The 22,464-nt window shown below is 49.9% G+C and overlaps 1 protein-coding gene across 6 annotated transcripts in view; it reads right to left on the bottom strand.

Annotated features, from left to right (window-relative positions):
• Positions 1 to 18,110, bottom strand: part of CUEDC1 (CUE domain containing 1) — a 78,127-nt gene extending 60,017 nt beyond the window's left edge. For 2 of the 6 annotated variants that reach the window (XM_037809456.1, XM_037809453.1), the window contains exon 1: positions 17,586 to 18,108. The gene's annotated coding sequence lies outside the window, so the exon portion shown is untranslated. Of the gene's footprint in view, positions 1 to 17,585 lie in introns of all 6 variants that reach the window. The other 4 variants (XM_037809452.1, XM_037809454.1, XM_037809457.1 and 1 more) reach the window with 4 other exon arrangements.
• Positions 18,111 to 22,464: the final 4,354 nt, after the last annotated feature.

Raw genomic sequence — 22,464 nt, 5'->3', positions numbered from 1 at the left:
AGGATATTCCCATCTGCTGTGAGAGCAAGGAAATCTAATTAAGAGCTGGACACCCCAGGGGAAGGGGTATACTGTGGGTCAGCCCAGGAGAGAAGAAATGACTCCTCAGGGACTCCCCCTGCAGCCAGAAAGGGCCAAGAGCAACCAACTCCAGAGGGGAACAGCCCCCACTTCCATCAGGATACTGTTCTACTCCCTGGAAATTCTTGACAGTGAAGACTTTCCTTCTAATTACCAATCTCTCTCTCCTAATTCATTTCGCAACACAAGGACTAGAGGACCATGTACTTACTAAAGGAGCAATTTGCAGTAAAAGCCTCGATCCCCCATTCATTCAGGGGACTCATTCAGGGGACTCATTCATTCTTTCAAAAACATTTATGGAACAACTGCCATGTGCCAGGGAGTGGGCACACGGCATGAACTTGGTAGACAGTCCCTTTGCTCAGCCCCCTGTACAGAAGCAGAGAACAAATATAGAATGGACCCTGGAGCCGTTAATAGGCAAAGGGCACTGCCTGTTCCTGAAGGAGGGGAAGTGAGTCCTGGGCAGCAGCTTTCACTTACGCCTGGACTTAGTGAAAGTCATCCCGGGGGTGAAGTGGGCATCTGAAGTTGATGGTACCCAGCAGGGGCTCCTTCGCTTGATTCACAGGGCAAAGAAAGGCCCAAGGATGAGTGACACATACAGCAACACGGTCAGAGGAGCTTGGTGTCACAACCAAAGGTGTTTCATCAAGATAGGAGCCCGACTCCAGGCAGGATCAGGCTGAAAACCCTCTCCAAATCTCAGATGACTCTCAGGAAACCATGAACCTCCTCCTTTGCATCTGCCACTCGCCTCCAGGATGCCCCCACCCTGCTCCTATCCACCCAAACATGTCCTTCCCTCTCTCTAGACAGGGCCAATAAAAGTGCTTCCTCAGACCATCCATGAACTGTTAGTTATGGGTCCTCAGCAAGATAGCTTCAGAAAGGGAAAGAAAGAATTTAGAAACTTTAAGGCAAGTTGAGATTGCCACAACATCCAGGCATGCGATGGGTGGACTTGCCTCTCTGAACAGAGTACTGACCGGTTCAGAAATTGTCAGACTTGTGCAGACTGGTCATGCTCAGTGGGACCACATATGAGTCCCCGGGGAAATAAAAACAACTTGTCTTTCACCTTGGATAGTTTGTGAAGCAATGTTCTAAAGCACACTGCAAAGACAGAGGCATAAATTATGCTCAGACTGGACAGAATTTAAGAATTCTGCTTAAAGCAAGTCTCCAAAAGGTCTAATCCAGTCACTAAGGCAGGATTTATCAACCTCAGCTCTACTGACATTTGGGCCAGATGATTCTTTGTTATGGGGGACTAGCCTGTGTATTAAAGGATGTTTAGCAGCATCCCTGGGATCTACCTGTTCGATGCCAGTAGTACCATGCCCCCAGTTAGGACAACTAAAAATTTCTCCAGACACTACCAATGTTTCCTGGGGGGCAAACTCGCCCCCATTTGTGAACCACTGCACTAGATGGAGGTTTTCAACTCCGGTTGCACTTTGGAAATACCTGTGGAGCTTATAAAACTCACCCATGCCCAGTCCCCACCCCCACTCCCACTGACAGAATCAGAATCTCTGGGAGGTGCGAGAGGGCGAATAATGGACTGAGAGCTACCTCCAGACATTTTTAGCTCTTTCAGCCTGATCTAAGTCTGCAAGCAAACAAGAATGTCTGCTTGTCATTTTATATGCCCTTAATGTTTTTTTAATGTGTTGGTTGTCTCCACCATTAAACCAAATCTCTTCAGAAGCATGAACTATATCTTCTCCTTTCCTCTCTCTGCAAAGCTCCAGACACTGTTCAGAACATTTCCTCATATTTGATGCTAATCAAACACGTTCAGAAACTTACATGGCACCTCCACCCCAACTTCAATGGAATAAACCACTTTAAATAACACAATCTCCCCCAAATTCAACAGTATATGACAGGGAAGAATTTATAACCTTCCTAACTTCAAATGGGGGAGGAGACAGAAGTGATGGACTGTGATGATAATCTTATGTGTCAACGTGGCTAGGCCACACTACCCAGTTATTGAATCAGAAACTAACCTAGGTGTTGCTGTGAAGGTATTTAGTAGATGCAGTTCATATCCACAATGGGCTGACTATAAACAAAGGAGATTACCCTTGATGATGTGGGTAGGCCTCATCCAATCAGTTGAAGGCCTTAAGAGCAAAATCTGAGGTTCCAGAAAGGAAGAAATTCTGTCTCTAGACTGCAGCATCAACTGTTGCCTGATTTTCCTGCCTACTGGCCACCCTACAAATTTCACTTGCCAACCCCCACAAATGTATGAGCCAATTCCTTAAAATAAATTTCCTTATATATTATGTCATCTATATCATATATCATATCTGTCTGTCTATCTATCCCTCCCTCCCTCCATCTATCCTATTGGCTCCATTTCTCTGGAGAACCCTAATTGATGCATAGGAATCCATGAGAATACCAGCCACCTGATTTTGGTCCAGTGTCTGACTTCTGAATGAGATCTCTTCATGTTCTCCTTCAGGTGTGAGGAAACCTTGAGAGTGATGAGGGCAATGCTCTTTGCACACACGAGTTTATTGAGCCCCATCCCCCGGACCAGGATGGAGGGGCATGAAGCTGGGGCCATCAGCACTAATAGACCCTCCAGCCTCTCAAATCAGACACTGTCTTCCTGATGCTGACAGTGTCTGAGAATAAACGAACCCAGGCCCATAATCAGCTCCTTTCCAAGCTCCACCTCCAGGCTGGGATCTTTTCCCACACCTCCCTCGGGGATCCCCAGGAACATCTGGAGACCTGGCTGAGAGAGGTCTGGCGAAGTCTAATAGACGTAGTCTCATCTGTCTCCTGCCTCCCCTCCTAAGGCTGCCCCCACTCGCCATCTCCTCAACAAGGCTAAAAAGGAACTCAGGGTCAAGGGAGAATAGCCAGATTCTAACCCCTATCTTCCCTAAGAAGCAGAAATGCATTCATTATTCACTCATTCATTAATTAATTTATAGAGAGAATATCTTATAAGTGATCTAGGTGCCTAGAAGGCAGACAGGCCATCCTTCCCTATTTTTACAATTGGGTTAGCTTAAAGACAAAGACAGCAAAGGCTACTCAACTCCTAAAAGATCAGCTTTCTCACTAAAATCCACTGGCTAGCACAGCAGAATGCAAACTGCCCAACATGGTTACATTACATTTAATGAATGATTCTGTGTTTATCCTGAGATTTTACTTATTTGCTATTCATTGCCAATAGGGTGAGCAGTCCTCAAAGATTTGCTTCAGGGGGTCCTGGCAGCTTGCCGGTTGTCTAGGGCAGCAAGGCCTTCCACTCTGAGAAGGCCAGCAAGACAGTGTTTTTGTTTCAAGCTTCCTTTCCTCCCCCACATTACACACACACACACACACACACACACACACACACACACACGCACGCACGCACGCACGCACGCACACACACACCCTGTTGCCTAGAGACGGAACGCATTCCTGGTGCTTACACTTCTTTTCATTCTCCACAAGCAGGAGCTTTGGAAAAGGGGCCTTCAGGAAACATGCCTGGGGCCTCAGGGGAAGCGGAGGAACCAGGAGTGACATTTCCTCACAAACAGGCCTACCCTGTCCTGGCTCCCACTCTCACTCCCCCATTTGAAAAGCCCCAGCAGGCTGGAGCTGCAGAGCCCTGCAGGGAACAAGGCCCCCTTTGAAAGCCAGTGTTTACCCCGGGCTGCTGAGGGCAGGGTTGCCATGGCCACGGTCCACCTTGGCGGGCCTGGGTGGAACTGGCCTCAGCACCCAGACACCCCACTCCGACCCCCTCTAGGGAACCTTCCCCCGCCCCAAATACCCGCTACTGAGACCCCACAGTTGCTGGAAGCATTGATTTTCACCAAGTCCCTGACTGAAAACAATCCTGAAGGGAATGAAAGAGGATCACGGCTCCTCCCGGAGAAGGCCTAGCCACAGCCTCCCTCTAGACCTCCGGAGAGAAAGGCCCAGCGGCTTCACCTGCCTGCTCGGCCTGCTGGGCGAGAGGCCACATTCGCCAGAAGGAAGCAGCTCTGCCGGGTCCAGGCCGGCCTCCCCAGGCGCTGCCGGCACAGGAGGCCTAGGGCCCGCCCGGCTGCTAATGGGAATTACTTATTTATGTAATTCATTATCACCGTGTCCTGTAGCCAAGCAGGATCAGGCGGAGGCGAGACCTCAGCCCCTGAGGGAGGAAAGGGAGGGGTTCTCTTCTCAGCCTCAACCGCAAGGACAAAGGCGCCGAGGCCAGGCCGACGCTATCTGCTCCCAGGGCCGCGTACATCAGCCTACCCCCAGAGAACATAGCCCTCCCTGGCTCCACATTCTTCCCTTGTCCCTGCCCCCAGGAGAAACCAGAGGGAGTGGATTCCCTAAATAATTCAACCCTCAAATTGCTCTGTTGTCAGAAGAGTTTCTTCATGTTTTGCTTTGTTTTGTTTTTTTTTTATACTCTCCGGGAGTGCCAGTTTCTCAACAGGAAGCACTTTAATCCCAAACCTGAGACCCGAGCCAGAGTCTCAAGGACCTGGCCCGGGACTGAAGAGAAGGAGTCACTAAACCTGTAAGATTCTGCAGAGTCATCCCTAAGTTCCACAAACTGAGGAACTGTGGCTGGGAAGCAGATGGGGCAGGGGGAGGAGAGGCGGGGTGGCCGCTGAAGGGGCTATGTCTCGCCTCGGCAGTGCTGTCAGAACCGAATTCATAGAAAGACCTCAGCATCAGCCTACATGTCAGCAGAGACTGTCTCCCCAATCCTTTCTACCTCCCCCTCCAGTATCCTATCCTCTCCTAGGGCTTCTTCCTGCACCCTTACCTCTCCACCCCCACCCCCATACAGCCCTCCACGTTCTCTTTAACTCTGAAAGGGCCTGAACACACAGTGTTACTACTCCTGGCCATAGCTCCCTGGAATTGGCCTGGCCTTGGCTTCTATCAATAATAGTTAACCTTTTATTGAGCACTCATTTCATGTTATCTTCACAATAACCATATCCTCACTGCACAAATGAGGAAACAGACTCAGAAATTTTAAGAAGTTTGTCCAGGTCACACAGTGAACAAGTGAAGAGCAGGGACTCAAACCCAGTGGGCCATGGCCCGCCTTTCCCATCCCTGCACCATGACTTTCCAATACACGGCCCCCTGCCTCCACCAAGCCTTTTAAATTCTCTCTCATAGCATTATGAACCCAATCCCCCTTTAGAGCATGCAGCCTAAAGGTTCTAATGAGAAATCCCACACCATCCCCATCACCACCTTGCCAGCTCAGATGGATGCAGCACCTTACAGTTTCAAAGCATTTTACAGACATTATCCAATCAGCTCAATAACCCTTGGGCTAGGTTAAGTCCCCACAGCTTCTCGAGGTGTCTGCCCAGCCCACACCCTTCTGAGGCCTGCCTCCACCCCCATTCACAGGGGAGGCCCCCAGCCTCATGGTGATCCTACATGACCATGTCCTCCTGGCCACAGCTGATTAGACAGCAGTAGACAGCTGGCCCAGAATTCTCTCCCCAGGAATTTGAATCAATGTTCAAACACTGTTCATTCTCTGATGGTTATCAGAACGAAGACTGGTACAGGTGGGAGCCGAGGGACACACGTAAGGCAGCCTCCTGCAGGTGCACCAGGCAGAGACACCAAGAGCAGCTTCTTGGTTCCAGGCACATGGAGGGCAGCTGTATTTCCAGCCCTGGAGTCTTCAGCTCCCCTGTGGCTTCAAGGTGCTCAAGCTTACTTCTGTTACTTGCAATCAGCACAGTCTGAACTAAGAGATGGGCTGGTGTTACCGATCTCCTTTTACAGGTAAGGAAAGAGGCTCACAGAGGTGAAGTGACTAAAGTGTCACAGGACCAACGTGTAATAAAGGGGAGGTTAAAAATCCTGCAACGGGACTCTCCTTCTGTGTCATATCATTCCTCCTTCCCAGGCTTAAAGGGAGTGGCAGGTGTTCCCTTTCTGTCAGTGTGAAAAAAGGTAACTGATTCAGCCAGAGGCAGTCTGGTGGACGAACACCAAGGACAAGACACAAAGTCCTCTCTTTTGGAACTCAAGTGCAGCAAAGGCAGTGCTCACCAAATACCCCTTTGTTCCTCTACGTTTCCCAGTTTCCCTTGCAGTTAGGTCACAGCCATGTGACCAGCTCCAACCAATGAAATGTGAGTGGACATGACAGGTGTCAGTTCCTTGCCAAAGCAGTTAAAAGCCAGAGTGCTGCCTCCATCTCTCTCTTCCCCTCCTATGACGACCCTGAAGGCCCCATTTCCAGATGGTTGGCTACAAAACGGAGAAGAATGACTTAACCTACATCAGACATTCCATGAGCAGAAAATAAACCTAGACTGTATCAAGTCTGAGATGTCAGGGCTTAATTATTACTGTAACATGGTCTAGCCTCTCCTGACTGAGGCACAAAAGTTATGCAACCTGGACCCTTCGGTACATTTCTCTGGTCTGCAGGATGCTGTCGCTGTTCGTTTATTTAACAAACTTTTCTGGGGCATCCGGCAGATGCTGTAACAGGTGCCAAGGGCAGAGTAGTAAAAAAGGCTCAATCTCTACCCTCAAGAAGCCCCCATCTGGTGACCCATAGGTCCCAGGAGGAACTAAAATGAACAGTTTTATAAGTATGAAAGCAAGAATGCCCATGGCAAAACTGAGCCCTGAAGAAAGCTAAGCCATCAGGAGGCAAAGACAGCTTGTCCCAGAAACTTCAGGCAGGTAGCTGCCAACTGAGTTCATTTCAGGCTTTCACACCCTGGGCTCAACCAGGAACCCTGCCACCAACTCACGGCCACAGACAAGTGCTTCCCTTGCCCTGGGCACAGAACAGAGAGGAGAAGCCATCAAGGAAGAGGAGTCATCAAGGAAGTAGGCGGCTGATAAAAAACAGGGACAGCAAAAAACACAGCTCATCTGCCCCCACCCTCCTCTGCAGAAGTATCTCTTCTAGGAACGATCTCACTGCTCAATTTATTCCAGTCCAAAAAGTCCCTAACAGTTGACCTGTTCTTCCTTCACCCCACCTAGCCGAGGACCAACCAGAGAAATCATTACTCTGTCAGGACCTGGTTTCTGGCTATAGTCTCCTTTCTTTATGCCAAAGCTGATGAGAAAAGAAGTTAGGCAGGCAGGGCCACCACACACAGTTGTACACGCTGTTCACTGCACAAGGTGCCCATTCAAAGAAATAAATGCAATGCAGCCTATGTCCTTCTTACCAAGATGTGTGTGCCCTGAAGGAAGGGCACCTGCTAATTCACACAAAGGTGTCTGCTATAGGACACAGAAGCACTAGAGCTAGGGCTTCTCCACAAGAAGTAAAGAAGCTGGGTGATGGGTGCATGGGAATTATTTACTATACTAGTCTCTCTTACTTGTGTATACATTTGGAAAATTCCCCCTGCCCCCCAAAAAAAGACCACGCAGTACCTGGCTGAATAACAACCTTAGACAAGTTGCTTTACCTGTCAGCCCTCAGCCTCAGTTCCCACATCTGAAAAGACAATAATCCTGGTCACAGAGTTGAAATAAGGACTAAAATTAAATTACCCAAGTAAACTCCTTGGCACAGAGTAGTCCTCTTAGAAATGGGAGCCATTAGCAATAGCTGCTGATGACGACTGGGGAAGGAAGGAAGAAAAGGCATAAGGTGGGGGCACTGCCGAGGAAGCAATCGTTTTGGGAGATGCGTGTGCCATTGGGCCAGAGAGAGCCAGAGAACATGACCACCTGCTAACGCTCCGAAATGTGAGCTTCCAGGAAGGGGTCTGAAGGCTTCTCTTGTAACCCCTCTCCATCATGGCCTTCACATTCCCCCAGGGACCCCAGCCTCAGCTCCAGATCCAAATTAAGGTCACTGATTTACAGAAAGGTCACAAAGAGTGGCTCAGGAAAGGAAGCAAACCCAGCTTCCCCGGCATCCACAAGCAGGGTGGTTTGTGGGTGGGTCCAGGTGGAGCAGGAGGGCTCACCCCTGGAAGGTTCATCCCTGCAGTCCTAGAAGAGAACAAGGTGGCCCCAAAGATGTCCCAGGGGATCAGGCAGCAGCACAGAGGGTCCCTGCCACCTTCCCGGGGATGGGGTAAGGGGGTTAGAGTATATGAATAGCCATTCATAGACCTGCCGTCAAAAGCTATTTTTTAATTGTCTAGTTTTCTGTGGTGAATTTTAATGTTTGTGTCTTCAAAATGATCAGCGCTATGTGTGAATTTCACCAGTGGTTTGTTTTTAAGGACATTTACACCCCCATTCATTTCCCTTTAAGGTCTTAGGTCCCAGAGCCTCACAGGGACAGAGAAGGAAGCAGCGTCAGGGGGCTGGGAACCTTTGCCCAAAGTCCCTGGAGGGACTTCACCTTTGGCACGAACCCCCAAGATCTTGTATCAGGCCTGGTGTCTGCCCTCAGAGACCAATATGAAGGCTCACTTCAATCGAATACCATCTCACTTGCTTGCTCTCTCCTTTCTTTTTTCTTTTTCAGGATGAAAGCTAATAGGATGATTCATTCTTTTATTAAGTAAACTCATGAGAAATAGGGAAGTCACCCAAGTCCCCAGTCATCTCCATTGAACACAAGCCCCTCCATGGCTCATCCCCCTTCACACTTAATAGAAATGCAATAACAAAGAAAAAGTGCCACTAAAAATCCCATCCTTCACCTTTCCATGTCTCAAGAACCCACCATCCTCGACAGTTTTCTAAGTTTCTAAGACTGTGACAGCTGAGGGCTACATTGAGGTTTAAAGACAGGCTTCCAAATAAAATGTGATGGGAGAGGAAAGGGACGCGTGGCTCTTAAATCCACAGGCAGTGCAATCCCTCATGGCAGATAGTAAAAATCCCTTCAGAAAATGTCCTTCTCTGTCCCTGCCGGATCTCCTCAGCTCTGTCCCAAACTTAGAAACAGCTGTTTTCCTATAACTCCAAAAAAAGACTTCATATGCTCCATCTCCTCATTCCTTCCAACACGGTCGGTAATCTGTACACTTAATCTACCTCCAGGCTAACTATATCCCTCCCTCAGCTGTCAAATGAGAAGAGAAACAGTCAAAGAATAAGAATCCCAACACCACGATTTTTATAAAGCACTCTTGTAAACATGATCTACAGACTCAGCAGCCTGGCTTTCTGGGTTCAGATCTCAGTTCCACAAGGAGCCGGGTGACCTTGAGCAAGTTAACATAACACCCCTGTGTCTCAGTCTTCCCATAAGTAAAGATAAAACCATCTCAACAGGTTGATTAAATAAGCGAATAATCCTAAAATGCTTACAGAAGTGCTTGGCACGCAGTAAGCACTCAATAAATGTCGGCTATTATTAAACTGTCACAACAATCCACCCTGGTCTTCAATTCCAAATGGCAAACTCGCAAATTTCACACTTTAACACACTCCCCCTCCCTCAGGCATAGAAAATTCAGAAGTCCTATGGCTAGACATCGAAAACAGATTTCAATTCCGTAACCCCCAGAGAGTGCCAGTATCTCAAGGGAGTGCTGCAAAATTCTCCAAACAAAATGCAGTCCCATTTGTTTTCATTTTCCAAGAAAACACACGAAAGAGGCCTTACAGGAAGCCAGAGGTTGCCACCTGTCAAGACTGAGGCTCACACAGGCCTTAACAACGCACCAAACTAAACCGTCTCCCTGGGAGGATCCTAGACGGTCAGCGATTTGCAGAAGGGTCAGTGCGAATCATTTGGGAATGCATTTGTGTAGGCATGGCCTAATACATGTGGACTTCTGCCAAGCCCATATTTTAAAAAACATCTGCACTGTCTTCACCCTTGACAAATAGCAGCCAGCCTGCAGAAATATTTCCATTACACCCGAAAGTCTGCTTTGCCACCACAACTCATTGAAATGGACGTTTCCAAGTGAAAAGAATTCAACAACAAAAACAACATCCCAAAACACTACAACCTTTCCAGCAGAGGCAACCAATCTGGCATTCAGGCAGTCTCTAAACACTGGTAAACGATATATGTGGAAACAAATTATTTGGGAAACATATGCCCGCATGCCCTAAGTCTAACTATATCTAATAAATTGGTTAAGCCCATCTTCTCCTAGCTCTATCATGAACATTCATTAGAAAACTTCTGCACAGCACTTTCATAAATGTTCCTCATGTATTTCAAGATTGTGATGAAACCATATTTATTATGCTGGAGAGAACTAGGAGTAAAAAGCGCTTTGCATTTTAGCTCTGACTGTATGACTAACTAGAGGCAGGACTGAATGAAATAATAACAATAGCAGCAGTAGTTGCTAGCATCGATTGAGCACTTATAACCTGGCAAGCATTGTGCTAAGGGCTTAATAAGCATTAATGCATTTGATCCTCATCAGTAACCATTAGGGACTAGTATTATTCTGATTGCTTGGATCAGGAAACTGTGACTCAGAGAGATTGAATAACTTGCCCCAAGAACACAGCAGCAACCAGCAGAGGCTGGACTCAGACACACAGTCTGACTCTATTCTTAGCCATGTCCCATGTGTCTTTTCAAAGGGTTTAACGACCTTGGACCATAAATTCCTCTAGGAGCAGACTGGATGATCGTCAAAATCCTTTCCAGTTTTAAAAATCAGTTATTCTCTCTTACAGAAATAAAATAATTTTATGACTTCGAGAAATAAAATGCAACACTGGTCTGGTGCTGCTGATGTGGATTGGAACATCTGTGTATGCTTCACCCAGATCCCAGCTAGGGGAGGAAAACTGCTGATTTTCTAGGGTAACAATGCCCTGGAAACAACCAGACTGGCCCCAACCGTCTCAGGAAAAACAACAGCTTGAAGTTCCTGGAGAATGCACCAAAATGCAATGGATTGCACACAAGTCTGCAGCATCAGCTCTCAAATTTTAATATCACTTTTTTTTTTGATATGGAAAGTCAAATGCAAGAAAAAGCTGTCAGGAGGGGCTGATCTTAAAAATGCCAGCACAGGGTGAATGTGGACCTTGCGGCATACTTACACCTTGCTTTCCTCTCAGGTCTAAACCTACTCATGGAAAGTTCACCTTATCCAGGTAAATCTATGCTTTAAAACTTCCCTAGCCGGTGGCTCAGCAGTCCTGTAACTGAACGAAGTTTTGCCCAATGCACATTCCTGATACATTCATACACTCCTTCCCTCTTCACCCATCCCTGTCCCCAGACACGCAAACACTCAGTCACTGCCTTCCCAGACTCCATCTCTGATTCATCTTCTTCCTCTGCCTGCACAGCACAGGAATTCCCTGTCCACCCACCTTGCCCTCACCAGATGCAACCAATGGTGAAAGCTCTCTCCCAGCTCCCCAACCACAACTCCCTCGTCCTCACTAGCTCTCTCCCTCCCCCTTGCTCACCCCAGCGTGTGTGCTCTCTCAGCTCCTGGTACAGCCTGAAACCGAAACTAATCTCAGACCTGAACAAAGTGAAATCATTTCCTGCGCTGATCCTCCTGCGTGACCACAGAGCACCCTTTCCCCAACAGAGCTCCAAATCCTGCCTGCTGGTCGCTGGAAAAAACAAAGCTTTGCAGGAGCCCACCTGGAATCCAATGCTTTCTCAATGAATAGGGAACAGCGGGGTTAGAGAAGGAAGCAAGAGTTCCTGTCATCGTGTTTTCTGCTGCTGCTTCTCTTTAATTTGCACAAGTCAATTTAAATTCACCCCAGAACTGAAGTTCCCCACTGGATACTTTAAACTCATTGTCCAGCATCAGTTCATATTTGGCTCATTTTTAATCAGATCTTCCTCTGAGAGTAAGCCTTGTTCTCTTCTGAGATCTCGGTAGCCATCTCGCCTAACGCGACACAGACTCAGTTATGCTGCATGCTTTTCCTAAGTCTGAAAAATGCAGCGTTCATATTTGTGCTAAAGAAAAAAAAGCTATTATAAACGAACATAACATCAGCCCTTGACCTTTCAAAGAATTATAAATTTTGAGAACAATCCCAAGCTGTGTTTTGTTAATCTTCTCTTTGTCCCCCACTCCCACCCCAGCACAGTTTTAGGCAGGCTTTCTCTGTTGCTAGGGGTTTGGGGGTGGGTGGGTATTAAGAAATAACTCTACTGTTGGCTTTAGCAAACTAGGATGGGAAGGGTAAGCACACTGCTCCAAAAAGTGTATGGTCAAAAAGAAATAACTTCTGGATTATCTGCTATGTAGTCATTCGTTCAACAAACTTTACCGAGGGCCTCGCGTGTGCACAAAGCTCTTCCAGGTGCTGGGCCAGAGGGTGAAGAAGAAAACCCACTAGCTCCAATTGGGAATGCCCTTCTTAGTTAGACACCTCTTGGAGTGGGACCTGATGCTTTCTCCAGTTCCAACACCCAGACGAAGGTCAGCAACTTTCAGGCTTCCCGCAGCAGTCCTCACAAGGCTTGACCCCCATCCTGTGGGGCTGAGGGCACTCCCAGAGAGCCGCACCCCCCAGACTGGGATCCACGCAGGGTGAGATGCCAACCGCGTCTTGGCTCACTCATCACCGGATGGGCCTCCCAGACTCAATGGGCAATGGTAAAATGAGGGGTTAGGCCACATTTGAGCAACCTTCTAGTTTAAAAATTCCAGCTCCTTTTAACCTCGTGTTACGGAGCACACACAGACCTCAGGGTTGGGGCAGGGAGGCTCAACTTAAATCTTCCTGTCTCCAGATGAAACCTCCCAAACCACAAAGAAAAATAAAAATTGTTCCCATTTCCAAAGACCGTCAGGGGAGGCCATTCGCCTCCGCTCCTGTGAGTCACTCATTCTTACATCTGACATCGGATCTGGAACCATTCCTCCTACCTTACTGGGGTCCCTCCTCCGCAGTTTAAATTCATTTGCCTCTGGTTCTAAGTTCGGAGAGACAGGAGTGAATCACTGTGTTCTGAGCAACAATTCTTACGAGATTTCTATTTCTTTTTCAGCTTGTTCACTGCAGGCATTACAGGAGGTAACAGGGTTTCTCAGCTATTAAAAACCACAAAGGCATCCAGAAGGCCAACCACACTTCCCTGTTCCTTCCTCACCATGCCAGGGGTGTTGCAGGATCCAGAAAACCTGACCATCCTCTGACACCCACATTCTAGCCGCTCAGCTCTACTCACAGAGGTCACGGAGCTGGAGAGCGCTGGCATCCCACAGCCAGACAAGGGGCCCGGGAGACAGCCGCCTTTAGCCTCACTCAGCATTTGTCAAATGCCTCCTCCTCCAGGAAGGCTTCTCTACTCCAACTCCCCTTCTGGCTGGCAAAGTGCTCCCCTCTTCAGCACTTTGTCTTGCAGCACTCATCACAGCAACTGGAATTCATGACTTACACGTTTGTCTCCCCTACCAGGGCATTTTGAGCGCAGGGGCCGTGCCTTAGTGCTCTGAGTGGTTCTCTGCAGACTTGTTTAGCTGAATCCTCCAGGCTTGTTCTAATGGTGCCTGGACACTGCACCTCACCACCCCCACCTCACCCCACCCCCACCCCAGCTCAGGAGGGGTCTCTTCTAAGAATTACTCTAAATAATTACTCTAAAGGGTATGAGCTCTGCCGCCAGCCCTTCCGGGTTCAAATCCTGGCTCTTCCACTTTCTAGCTATGTGATATTAGGCAAGTCATTTAACCTCTTTACACCACGAATGTCTCTGCTTCCTCGCCTGAAAAATGGATATAATATCTCAGAGGGACTTATGAGGATTAAATGAGCTGATCCACTTAGATCAGGCCTAACATCACAGTAAGTGCTCAGTAAGTGTTGGGAATGCTATTTCACAAACCTATAACCTTTCAGGAACCCCCTGTTCCCCACAGCTTTCACTCTTGACGGCCTATTGGGCCTGTCCTCAACTTCACCTCACCATGCTCCCTACCTCCAGGCCCTCTTTGCCCTGTTCCTCCAGGGACCAATATTAGCATCAACAGAAAAAGCCATTCATTCAACCCTCCTCACTGACTATGTACTCTCCCCTCCCCCAGTTTATAGGGCAAATTCCCCAAAGAGAAGGGAGAAACGGCTCCAAAGCAGGGCTACAAATGCTGAGTCATTCTGTCCCCAACTCTGCTTAGCCATTGCCCCTGACAATTCAGCACACCCCATGCCCCTCCTCCCCACCACTCTGCAGTCCCCTCTGCTCATAATTCAAGAATCTATCCCACCCAACCCCACCCTTCCAAAATCCAGTCGAACCCTCTACAGCTTTTACCAGAGGTTTTCCCTGTTAATAATGCACCTTGGAACTTCAGTGCCCAGGTGCAGAAATAATAACGATATTGGTAATGATAATGATAGCTTCTCTCTAGTGAACACTCTATTTTTGGCATTCATGCACCATCTCCTTTAACCTTTTTTAAAGATGAGAAATGGAGGCACAGAAAGATTAAATGGCTCACAAAGTCATAGAATACATTGTAACTGGGGCAGCCTGACTTCAGATCCCACACTCTTAACCATGAAGCCAGAATGGAAACAGATGCAGAATGGTGGGGCTGGAACTTTCCTTTCCCACCAATCATTTCTCAAAGACCCTTGGTGCCACCATAACAGAAATGAAATGGTCACATTTTATGGGAAGGGAGTTTATGTTTACAGGGATTTTTATCACATATATAATTTATGACATGTTTTAAAAACAACAATAGTTACATAATTCAGAGTCCATTAGATTGCTCTGACACATCAAAGGTATTTACTGGGAGGCTGTAAGCAGAGGGGATCAGAGAAGCCCTGAGTGAGCCGAGACAACTAAACTGTTAAACAACCTATATCAGGCACTGACGAAGGTGAATCCCTAGCCACTTGCATCCCACCAAGAAAACTTCCAAGTCCAAGTCAGGGACCGCTGGTCCATGCCATCTCCAAGGCTCTTAATTGCTCTTACTTCCCTTCAGAGTAACAGTCAATAAAACAGGGGCATTGCCTCCTCCAGGTCACCTTGTATAATCAGAAGATCACAGTCTGGATCCCAGCTTCCTGCCCCCAAGGCCCTAGAACACTCCTGCCAATGTTGCCTATTACCAGGGTGGGAAAAATCCATCAGTGCAGAGTAAAAGTAGAAAGTTCTGAAGGAAGAAACACTCGTGAGTGCTACCATATGTCAAACACTGTGTCAGCTAGTTAAAAAAAGAAAAAGAAAACACCCCACGAGCTATAGTTCTCGGGGGGCACTTGAGCCGAAGGAGGGCCTCTCAACACCAAGGCAGAGAAGTCACAAATGCCCACCATCATAAAGGCTCCTCCAGATCCCCAGCAAGGGCAGGTGCCACAAACATCTAAGCAGCAACCCGGGGCCCAGTGACTGTGGCTAAGAGAGAAAAGGCAGGCCAGGGCTCCTCAGGCTGTACTGGAGCTGGTGACAGCCCATCCCTCTGGCCACTACTTGCCTTTTAAACCCAGAGGGATCAAAGAAACCTACAATACCCAGATCCCAGCCTCAGACAATAATCCTCAAGTGGAGGGGTGTGTCTTTTCCACACTCTCCACTGAACACTTCTCCCACCTCAACCTCATTTCCCCAAAAGTGAGATGGAGCTTTCAAAGGGCCTGATACGCAGACCCAGCTGAGACATCAATCCCCATATTTCCCTCTAATTCAATAGCCCCGTGGCCCCTGCACAGTGTCTACAGCTATCCTACCAGATAGAAAAACCATCCCCTGCAAAAGGGCCATACCATCTGCCCACCATCCACTGGCTAGCCGTAAGGGGTGGGATCTGGTCCAGAGTTTCCAGGTCTCCATGGCTGCAAGCCCAAAACTTCATTGCAAGGTCATGAGAAAAGACCTCTCCGGGAGGTCTGGGATTATTCACTGACCTACCACCCACCACCCGGAGGGAACTGTTCTGAATGGCCTAGGGTGAACAACAAACTTTAGAGTAGGGGTCTTAATGGGGACCCCAGATCCAGGGGGTATTTTAACCCCCTGATACTAGATACAAAATGTGTCACTCCACCCCTGCATGTTTCCAAGGAAAGGAGGAGTTAGAGCTTTCCGCAGACTTTCACAGGGACCCATGATCCAACCTCTGGCTCCACATCCTCACTCTGTGAGGCCATCCCAACCGCCCAGGGTCTCCTATTCAGTGTACCCAGGTCTACAGCACCACTCCTGTTCCCTTGTCCCCTGCTCCTTCCAGCTGCAGAAAGTGGACCTAGGGGTTTCAAGCCCCAACCCTCCTGCACATACCCCCCAGATTCCGGGGGGGGGGGGGGCAAGAGCCAGGCTTACTACCAAGAGACGTGCTGGAGATGCCACCCTCCTTTCAAACTGAGGTCCCAATTGCATAGACTCCCAAGAACAGCAAGTGCCCAACTTCCCACTTGATCCCACAGGAGCCAAACCTCCTAGAGAGATGACTTCCCCCAAGAGAGACTTTCCACTGCCCCTCACTCTCTTCAGGCACACTTGGCTAAATCCACTCACGCTGGGAAGAGGAGCCTGTCTGGCAAAGAAAAGGGGTGAAAGACCCAGAATATTTTCTGAATCCCTTCTCCGGGGCCAGGTGGCTCAGAGTGCTGCATGATAAGCAGCCGGAAGGCTTATTCCCCTTGCTCCTTGACGCCCGGCCTCTGAGGAGCAGGTGGGGGGTGAGATGGATGGTGTTCCTGAATCTTGGAATCTTGTCTACCTCTAGGACATCTTATTTCTAAACTCCCAGTCATTCCTCTCACGCTGATCAAAAAAAAAAAAAAAAGGAAACTCTAAAGCCCCCTCCCCCTAAAACAAAGTCCTTCCCAGCTCTTTTAATTTCGGTATAAGTTTCCCGGGGCTAAAAACTTTTTTTATAAGGTGGACAAGAAATGGGCAAGCCAGTGCTAGGTGTAAGGCAACAGAACAAACGAGAAAATGAAAAAGAAAGAACGAATAAACGCAAACAGCAGCCCCCTGGATCTTAGAGCCCGGGGCCCATAGAGCCGGAGGGGCGGGGGAGCAGGGGCGGGGACAGCGCGCTCCGAACTTTCCCTGGCCGCGCTGCGGGGAGATGCCGCTCCCAGGGGACCGGGAGGGACCGGGAGAGGCAGAGGCGACCTATGACATCGGCGGGGTCAGGGAGCGAAGTTCCCCTCCCCCTAAAAGGAGCTCTGCTCCGCCGCCCGGCTAGCGCCCCCGGGCCTGGGCAAAGTGGGGAGGGGCACCCACACAAAAGGGGGAGCGGCCCGAGCCCCAGCTCAGGGCGGCGCCGGCTCCAGGAGGCCTCGCTTCCCTTCCCGGCGCCGCCCGCCCGCGACCACCGCTATTACCCCGCGCCCCGCTGCCAGCCCCCCAGACACCCGCACGCTCCCCGAGCCCGAGGCCTGGGATGAGGTGGGGGCTCGAGACGGGGGGCAGGGCCTGGAGCTGCCGCCTGCACTGGGGCGGCGCGGGCTCCCGGGAAGCCGCGGCGGCGGAACCGGGAATCAAACTCGCGACGGCCCCCGCCAGCGGCACCCCGGCGGTCTGCCCGCGAGAAGGTGGGGCCGCGGGGCCGCGGCCGGGATTGCGCGCGGGGCGTCGGCGGGGTCCGCACCCGGGGGACGCGGCGAGCAGGCGGGGAGCGAGGGGAGGGCCTTACCCGAGCAGCCGCCACGCGCGTCGGTTCCTCGCGGGCGGCCGGGCCGGGCTGGGGGATGGGCGGCGACCCCGCGGCGGCGGCGGCGGGCCCGGCTCGGCGGCGCGGCTGGGGCGCGGGGAGGCGGAGAATGCGAGGCGAGGCCAGCTTCCTAGCGGCGGGCGGCGAGAAATGCAGCTGTCCCTGCGCGGCTGCCGGCGGGGCCCACAAGTGGGGCTGCAGGCGGGGGTGGGGGCCAGGCCGCGGCGCCCCTATATCTTCTCCGGATGCCCGACCCCTTTCGAGAGAGGAGGGAAGCAGGAATGGGGGTCCGGAAACCAACACGGTTGCAAAGGGGGGGCTCCGGGTGAAGATTAGGAAACCGCACCCCGTGTCACCCCCGCACCAGCAACAGTGACTCCGGCTTGCGGGCAGGAGGGCCTGAGCGGGGAGACTCCCTCTCCCGGGCAGAGAGGGCTGCGGGGCGTCCCGCGCCTCCCCCGGCCTGGGAGCAGCGCGGGGAAGGAGAACCCGGGAGGCGCGGGGGCGGGGAGACCCGCGACTCTGAGGGAGCCTGAGAGCTGGGCGGACCGGAGAGGTTGCGGATACGCCAGGAAACCTAGCGTGCAGGAGCAGCACGTGGACGCGCATCTGGGGTTTGGGATAGCTGGGATGCGGGAGAGGAGGAGGGGAGGCCCTCTGGGAAGTAGGACCCCAGGAAGAGAAACAAAACAAAATGCTGAGGACACGGTTGGCGGGGGCGCGGGGTGGGATGGGGTCCCCAAAGGGGCGCTCAAAGATATTGCCTATTCACAATCAGATATAACACCTGTCATCTCATGTTCTTCCTCCCCTTTTCCGGGACAACTGGGTCACTTATGGGACTTCTGAGCCCTGGGAAGATTTTCCTCAGCAGTAACTTGTTTAATAAATGGGAAATCGACTTTGGTTATTCTTTAACTACGTGGTTTGATTTCAGACTCCAATTTGGGGATGAGTGGGGTGGGGTAGGTGGTGACTGCTAAGGCCCCCTCCTCTGAAGAAGTGCCCAGGAAAATGCAGTTCCAGCTCTGCCCCCAGACAGCTTGCCAAAGGGTCTGCACCGTCCTTCTGGAAAAGCCTGCCTTAGAGACCCACTTGCCCATCTGGGCCCAGACCCCAGGGAATAGGCCCCTCTTCCCTCACAGTTTGCAATCCCCTAGCCATGCTGAGACAGCTGAACATGGTCAGCCACAGAAACATCTCATGGTAAAAACCACAAACCAAAGTGCCCCCAGACACCACCAATGTGTTTCAATATTTGCATGTCAAGGGTAAGTTTCTCCAGCAAGTATGGAATCTGGAAAGGAGAGAAACCTCAGAACCACCCTCCTTTGGGAGGTCCCACATGAGGCTGCTTAGGCAGTGGTAGGTTGATTCCAGCTCCAGGACAGGGTTTGGCCCCTCTGAGGTTTTCCTTTCTCCTGCATCTCACTTCCCATACTCCACTCCATGGTGCATTCCGTTTCAGGGGGGCTGACAGAACCCTAGAAAATGGTCCCTAGACCCCAGGTTAAAGATCCTTAGTCAAGAGTGAATGACCCATGGCTTTATGCTGACTCTGGCTCCTTTCCTGAGTTGTAACTGAGAGCTCAGGATTTCTGCTTGGCAGGAGGGTAGTCTAGTTTATGTTTTCAAATGTGTTACCTTACACTTACCCACAGTGCAGTCCATCCGCCTATTTTCTGTCTACCTGCAAGACCCCCTGCAGTTCATCTCTGTTACCTTGTCGTTTCAGAACCCGCAAAATGCATCTGCAAACTTGGAGATGTCTGGGTTTGCACTGGCCACTAGATTGCTCATAAAAAATCTTAAGGTATTATCATTACAGTCATCAAATAAAACCAGTCTCTGTAATGGATGTTCTTCCTTGACACACACTCCTCCTGGACTTTGCTAACATTCTTCTCCTTTTGGAACTGTCCTTCTGGAAGCTTTTTCTCAAATCCCTTCCCTGCCTTTCACTTAATCCCCTACTGGGTGACCACTGATCCTGAGCTGAAAATTCCCCAGCTCCCAGGGTTCCAGGTCAGATCTCCTTCTTAGATTCCAGTCCCTCACACCCAGCTGCCTACAGAGGGTCTCTGCCTGTGGGTCTCTCGGACACCTCAGACACCTTGGACACCTCAAACCCAAGGAGGTTAAAAGTGATCTCAGAAACACCCTCCGGCCCAGCCTCTTCATCCTCCCCTGAATGTGCTCATCTGGCTTCCTGGCTAGAAACTTCAGTCCACCCCCCAGCCCCTTCTATTTTTCAGGTCCTGTTCATTATTCCTCCTCCCTCACTGTCCCAGCCTCTGCCCGGCTCAGGCGCCTGTTGTCTCTGCTCATCTCTGAGGCTGCAGTGACCTTTTTGCTTTCAAGTCCAGCCCTCCTGCCTGCCTCAGGAGACTGGATTCTTTCTTTCTCCCTCTCTCTGCTTCACACCTAAAAGCACTGCAGGTTACCATCCTTGCCCCAACCCTACCTTGCCCTCAAGCCATTGCTCTATTTCTCTCTTCCCAACTCATCAGTAGGCTTCCTCTAAGAAGCCATACCTTCTCTCTCTGCCTCCTCAACCCCCATTCAATCCTTGACCTCCTGTAACCTGGCTTTTGCCCCCCTCATTCCTTGGGCAGCTCTCAGTGGAAGGCTCCAGCTGGCTCCTGCTCAGCCTCAACCCATGGGCACCTCCCCCTGCCCCACTTCATTGAAGCCCTGGGGGCTGTTACCACCTCCTTGCAATTACCTCAGTGGATTCCTATCACCAGCCTTTTGGTCTTACCAGCTCCATCATTTCTTCAGCCTCTGCCTACAGGGCTCAGCCTTCTGCCATTGCCACAAATGCCTCTTTCTAGAATGTTCTCATAGGGGGAATACAGTAGAGTGGGTACCAACCCCTGAAGGCAAGCTGTGTGACTTTGGGCCAGTGACTTAATCCTCTCTGAGCCTCCGTTTCTTCATCTGTATTTGGAGCTGCAACAGAACCTGTCTCAAGGGATTGTGGTGAAAATTAAATAAATCAATCCATGCGAAATGCCCAGAACATTAAATGTTCAATAATGCCTAGCACATTAAATGTTCAATAAATGCTAGTGTGGTTAATATTACTGTGTTTGCTCTCAGGTGAAGTGTGCTGATGACACCCAAATCTTTCCTGCACTCTGCTCCCTCTGTTGAGCCCCTGATTGTAATGTGTAGCTGCCATTGGACACCCTGTCCCACAGCCGTCTCACCTGCAGCATGGCGAGGGAACCCCTCCCCTGCACATCCTCTGGGTAAAGGACCTCCCATCCACTGAGCTACAAACTTCACATGCTGCCTTTCTCCTCACACACGTTCAAACCCTTAAGCAAACTCAGACCGCTCTACTTCCGCAACTTCTCTCAAATCTTCCCCCCTCTCCATTCCCACTGTTCTGACCTGGTTCATGCTCTGCCAGCAGGCCCCTGCCCTTCAATCTATCCTCCTCGGTCCTCACAGTTATTTTTCTAAAGCATAGATTGATGGTGTCTCCCCACTGTTGAAAACCCATGGATAACTCCCTTTGCTTGGAGAAAGAAAGATAAACTCCTTAGAGAGGCCCTTAACCTATGTTCCAGCCCCTCCTCCTTCTCATCATCATCTCACCCATCCACCCCCTTGCTAGAACCAGCTAAGAATACTTTTGTTCTCCCAGAGTAGATAGGATGGTGATGAAAGCCTCTTGCTAAGCCCCTGGCTATATTAAGCACAAATAAATGAGGACATAAAGAGTTATCTGCCATGCCTCACTGAGACACTCATGTTTACTGAGAGGATAATGCTGAATGAGAATTCTTGGGGTCAGGTTTGGAAAGGGGGGGACCTAGCTAGACCATAGACAACACAGGACATTTCCTTTCTGGGGATTTCCCCAACCCAGGACAAATGCCAGTGCATGAATGATGGAGAAGAGTATGTGGCTGCAGGTTTGGAACCAACCACGTTGTCCCAGCCACCAGGAGACCCTCTCCTCCTCTCTAAAGCCACCAAGGGCAGCTCAAGAGGGCTGGAGGTGGAAAAGAAAGTGGCAAAACATCTAGATAGTTTGGATAATCCCATCCCTTTTTCCATCTTTACCAATTTGACCTTAAAACTCCAAAAAAACTTTTAAAGAGTTTGTAGCATCATTTTGAAATAACACAAGAGTGTTATGAAGAATCAGCTAGCAAAAGACTGTGAATAAATTCCCCTCTTCCAGGATAATAATTCATTGGCTGTCTGTGGGATTTCCAGTCTAACTCCCATGTGAGGGATGGGTTCCCGGGGACCCTGACCTTTTTCCCAGAATACCAATGTCATGCCTGCAGCACCTTCCGCAAACCCTTCTCTTGATAACAGATGGCTGCCTTTGTCCATCGTGCCAGCTGGCACACCTGGTATTAGAGGGGTCTCTGCGAGTGCCCCGGGAGGTAGGGGATCTTCTGTCTCACTACCTCCATCCCCCGGCCCAGGGCCTGGCACACCCCAGAGAGCAAGGAAAAATGCCAAAGGACTGACTTCTGACAGGTGAATGAGACAGGCCTGGCTTGCTCTTACAAAAACCATGCGTCTTGTCCTTTATTGGAAACCATTTGTAATGCTCCAGCAACCCCACCGTCCTGCACAGAGGCTGCCAGCTTGCCCTCTCCCAACCAGTGGAGTGGAGATGAGGTGCAGATGTGTGCAATCCTTTATAACCATTAAAACTGTGTCTTTGAAGAATATTTCCTGTCTGTAAAAACGTTCATGATATAATGTTATGAGAAAGGAGGGCTACAAAACCGTAAACGCAATAGATACATATATCCTATATGTAGTCTTCAAGATCATTAAATTGAAAATAATAACTTTCCTCCATAATTATGTTTTGACTTAGGCTATT

This window comes from Choloepus didactylus, chromosome 18 (genome assembly GCF_015220235.1).
Source record: "Choloepus didactylus isolate mChoDid1 chromosome 18, mChoDid1.pri, whole genome shotgun sequence".
Taxonomy (NCBI): domain Eukaryota; kingdom Metazoa; phylum Chordata; class Mammalia; order Pilosa; family Megalonychidae; genus Choloepus; species Choloepus didactylus.
This window is presented reverse-complemented; position numbering and strand designations above follow the sequence as displayed.